Source organism: Nelumbo nucifera, chromosome 8, assembly GCF_055504915.1.
Source record: "Nelumbo nucifera cultivar China Antique chromosome 8, China Antique-T2T, whole genome shotgun sequence".
Classification (NCBI taxonomy): domain Eukaryota; kingdom Viridiplantae; phylum Streptophyta; class Magnoliopsida; order Proteales; family Nelumbonaceae; genus Nelumbo; species Nelumbo nucifera.
The window spans coordinates 26,215,116-26,220,099 of NC_142656.1; the positions used below are offsets into that span (position 1 = coordinate 26,215,116).

Consider the following 4,984-nt stretch of genomic DNA (forward strand, 5'->3'; position numbering starts at 1 on the left):
CTGTTCACATGTGTTTTTACAAAATCCTTTTTATATCATATATATATATATAATTTGAGAAAGAAAAACACTAGGAAAAAAAAAGATGTATTGGTTAAAGTAGTATTGATACACATCTACCAATACACTGTATATTTGTCATATTTAAAAATGTTAAAGAAAAAGAGTATTGAAGTGATTTTTGTATTGAGTGTATCAATACTTTAAACCTTGATCATTACAATTCATGATTATAGTTTAATAATATATAAACCATCTTCACCTAAGCCTTATCCCAATGGTATGGCATCAACTACATGAATCCTATTTCACCATTAGTTTGCATATTCAAATTTTGGATCCATGACTAAAAGAGTTTAGCATAAGTTTTAATACCAGCTGCCAACCCAAAACAACAAAGTTGAGATCACCTACCAATAAAATATGTTTCAACATCCTCCCATCATGATCAGACACTGCACATCTTACTATAAGACAACAACCCACCATAAAATGAGATCCTCCATGTATGAGGTGCATAGTGTTAGATCATGTTGGGTGGGTGTTGAAACGTATTTTTATTGGCAGGTGATCTCGATTCGAAATAATCCTACTCATTTATAGGGACTGCAATGTAATAAGAGACCAGATATATTCCTTACATAGCATTCCTCATACCAATCTCACAACACATTGCAGCCACACATTGGAGACATCTTTTATACTTGTGTGTTGCTATTCATGGAGAGATGTTACCAATTAATACCGTGAAGAGAATCCTTGGATCATGTAATAAAAGCCTATGTTGACAGAGTTAATAATTGTACAATTAAAATTTACTAAGTTAATAATATAATTAAAATTTTGTCCATTCATTTGGTCCAAAAAAATCTCACACACTATTAAAACTATAAACATGACATACCATGAAAATATTAATAAAACAATTAAAATATAACAAAAAACATTCAAAATATTAAAATTTTGAAAAAAAAAAGCACACTGCACACTAATCAACAGTCCAAAACAACCAATATTTTTTTCTTTCTAATTGAAACCCTTAATGCTATCGTATCTTGAAATGCTACGCTATATGGAATTCATACCGGCCCTAAGGCCTAAAAGGCTAAGAATCAAATCAATAATCTTTTGGTTAACGGAGCTTCCCCAAATCAAATAATCTTTGACCTTAAAAAAAAATCAAATAATCTTTTGCATGGTTTTCACGTAAAAATTGGTTCCTTGGTTCACTCGACAAGCAAAGCATGACAAATCGATAGTTTAAACGGTTCAACCGCCGGCTAGGTTTTCAATACAAATGGTTTGGGCTTGGGGGAGCACATAGCCCAATTTTTGAGCGTTGCGAAGAACGCGATCAGTAGCGTGCCTCAATGCAGCGCCCACTATGTGCCTCGCAAGTTGCACCACTTGTGAAAAGCCACCACCTCAACTACCAACTAAAAGTGGCATATTCGTAATTCCATCAAAACACAAGCCCCATTAAGGAACATCCAATCCAGATTTACATAAAGCGGCTCTCGGATTAACCCAACTAAACACAGTCATAAATGGAGCTTCATTAACACCGGACAGAGCTTTCATGGCGTCTCAGAATCCCATACAGTCTCTGCCTCTCTGCTAAGCCCAGACAAAATTACAAATTATGAACCGAAAGGTGTTCGTTAGGGTTTTCATGGAACCGAGACCGTATTTCACCTCCAGTCCTCGACCAGCATTGCCTCCGTTTGCGAGCTTCTTCTGAAGCTCCCTCATGAGTTCTAGTTCCAACTCGTCTGGTTCACCAGGAGTTGCAGAAATTAGGGTTGCAAACCGACGCTCAGGTACGATAACTTGGCCTTCTTTTTAATGTTCAAAACTTCAAATCTTTGTTCTTTCTCTTCTCTTCTATCTATAAAGACATAAGAAACGGAATCGAACTAAATGAGCTTGAGTTCGGCTTGCTTTCTCTTCGGTACTCGAATCGTTTGTTATTCTGGCAAGGTTACAGCGCGTGACGATCTTTGAAGATCTGGAGCGAAAACGATTGGCATCCTTTGCCTCTCTGTCTCTGCGTTTCTTTTTTATCCGTCTCCATCAGATCTAAACGTTCATTTCTCTTCCAAAGCAAAAAGATTTCCTTTTAGGGTTTCTCTTATGAAAGAAAGGATTACTAATTACTGAGATTATTATTTCTTTGAGGCATTTAGGTTGAAAGCACCAGCGGAGCTTCTTCGATGCAAACACCGCTTTCTCACCTGGTGCGAGAGATTACGAATCTCGCCATTAGCGATCTTTCCATTGTAATCTGATTTAACCTTTTCATTTCTGTAGTTTCCCAGATTGGAGGTTTAACGGGAGCCGTTCGATCTGGATATTCCTGAACCGGTCTTGCTTTGGATTAGGCGCCTCCATCTCCAGACTTCAGGTACTACTCTCTCTCCTTGCTCTGTCTGTCAAATCCATTTCTCTTTCCTGTTTCCCTGACTTTTCCTCAGACATTCCGTGTTTCGTACTGTTCTCTTGCTTCGATCATCTCGAACCTCAATTTCCTATTCAGTATTATCACAGCACTGTGTAGCTGCACTATCAGTGATGCTCTCCCTGCATCCATCACCATTGACGTGGCTGAATGTGGACCGGATCCAACGGTTTCTAGACCATAAACTTTCTTAGGACCATGCTACCCTTGTACTATCACTGGTCGATTTCTTCGTGTATACGTTGTTAGAGGGCAGAATGATCATTTCGGTTTGGGAGTCTGTGGCTGTCTGGGGTTCCTCTGGCTGCACGTTAAATGGGCTTCAGAGGATTGGAAATAACGGTCTTGCCCTTGTTAGATGGGACCTGGAGTGTTAGATTTGGAAATGGTACCCCACCTCCTGGTGTAAGTTAGCAGGGACCCAAATAAGGAAGTTGTCTTCACATGTTCCTTGGACACTCTCTGATATTTTAGATACGTAAAATCCGGGGTGCTTTTGTAGCTCTCCTCCCAATGACCAAAATGCCCTTTTCCCTCATGCTCCTCTAATCTTTGTTATACGTCGCGGTCCCCACATAACGCGTAAAGGTGAACAAGATCTCAGCCGTCCAATCCTTAAACACTCTTCAAACAATTTCTGTTCCTTGACCTTAGCATGTCGTAAAAGGCTACTGAACGGTCTAGATTTAATGTTTCTGATTGCTGCCATGAATGTGGGACCACGTGGGTAGTGATGTTGTATTACTATCCACTGTTGACCAACTTTTCAGTGTTCATTTTCTATAAATCTGCGATAGAGAGCGTGGTGGTGTCATATGTGATAGATAAGATAGTTAAACCGTTGAAATCATCCATTAAAGCCCATCCCATTGATCTGATTGCGGAGGGTTTTATTATATTATTTTGCACTTGATTGTAGGACAGCTATTCTATTTTTGTTATAAAAATTTGAGGGGAAATATTCATTCACGGCTCACGGGTTGTCATTCATTCATCTTTTTAAATATCTTTTCACTTGAAGAAGTTGATTTAAGTATAGTTTTATTGGCCGTCTCGAAAAAGCCTCGGCATTGGTGCTTCTTCAGTCAGAGAGAAAATAGATTTTAAACAAAAAAATGTGAAGTTTTGAGGCATGGTGAGATTGGGGGTGTCCCTGATTTGAATCTTAAAGAAGGGTAAGCTGGGAAGAAGACAGGGATTGCTTGCACAAATCTAGCTAAACTGGAGCTCTGTCTCTGGCTGAGTATGGGATGGGGAGAAGCCATTCGATGCCGAAACTGTACGGCATGCACTCCTTTTCCCCTTGCTTGCTTTGCCGATGCTGCAAACAAAAGGTTTATTTCTGCTCTTGTTCTCATAGCTTTTTTTGGTTCAAAATAGGACAAAAGAAAACTCATCAAATCCTCTGAAAGGAAACGAAAAAATAGAAGAAAAATGTACCCTACCCTCATGTTTCTTCTTTGGTTAATCTACAATTTGACGAGGAATGCCCCTCCCTATAACCACCTACCAGAGAGGGAGAGGGAAAGAAAGAGAGTTGTATGGGTTCTTTTATGAGTCGAAGAAAGTGAAAATTGAGAAGACAAACATTCTCTCATTGTTTGAATAATGGGTTTGTGATGTTGTTGTGGCAGGGGGAGAGACGCCAAGGAGTGGAGAGAAATATGGAGAAGAATGAAGCTGCTACTGCGTTGCCTGCCACAGCCACCGCTACTCCTTCAGCATGGGTTGATATGAAAGTGGTTTCTAAGCAAATGCTCGTCTTTGGCTTTTCTGAGAGGTGGGTTGGTATTGGTAGCAGATATCCGCTTCACCCTGTCGATATCATCCAGCTCTTCTTTATCCTCTTCTTCTTGTTCTTCTGTTTCTGTTTCTTGGGAATTTAATGGTGGTGGTGTTAAGGTGGAATCTGGTGTGATATTGGCGGGACCGGCTCAATCTATTTTTCTTTTTCTCTTTTCGTTTCTTCTTTTTGTCTTTTTGTTTTTCCATTCTTGTAGCTAATGTGTATATGGATGAGTAAGAATATCAGATTCTTCTCCAACAGGATTGGCTCATGCTACATCCTTTTTGTTTTGAGAATAACTTGGTCTGTAGTTATGCTTGCATCTTGTGCTTATTTGTGACTCTTTGAAAGAAATCCAGTTCTCGTGGAAAGAGAGAAATGGGAGAACCATCTCATGGCTGACCCTATTGTGCTGCAAACAGGTCAGCTATACTCTTGACAAGAATGGCAGGTGCGTTCATGCATATCCACTGGGTTTAATTTAAGAGTCTCCCCTTTATTTTACGTTGATTTTGCACAGCTTATTCAAACACATTTCTCCTTCTAATTCTCGAATGCTCGATATGAAGTTAATACATTAGATCACAATCACCATGCATTTGGATTATGAAGGACCAAGAGCCAGAAGAAGGAATTTCAATTGTTTCTACTTCTGCTTTTAAATATTTTGCATAAGCGGGCTTTGGAGTAGCTTAGTTTCAGTTTGACTTTAGGAAATCCCTGAAGTAGCTGGGTTGGGT

At 39.3% G+C, this 4,984-nt stretch overlaps 1 long non-coding RNA gene across 1 annotated transcript; it reads left to right on the forward strand.

The window, feature by feature from the left end:
- Nucleotides 1-1,524: 1,524 nt before the first annotated feature.
- On the forward strand, nt 1,525-4,577 carry LOC104605394 (uncharacterized). Its single transcript, XR_736612.3, has 3 exons — nt 1,525-1,820; nt 2,311-2,404; nt 4,093-4,577. It is a non-coding gene; the product is annotated as an uncharacterized LOC104605394 (long non-coding RNA).
- The last annotated feature ends 407 nt before the right edge of the window (nt 4,578-4,984 follow it).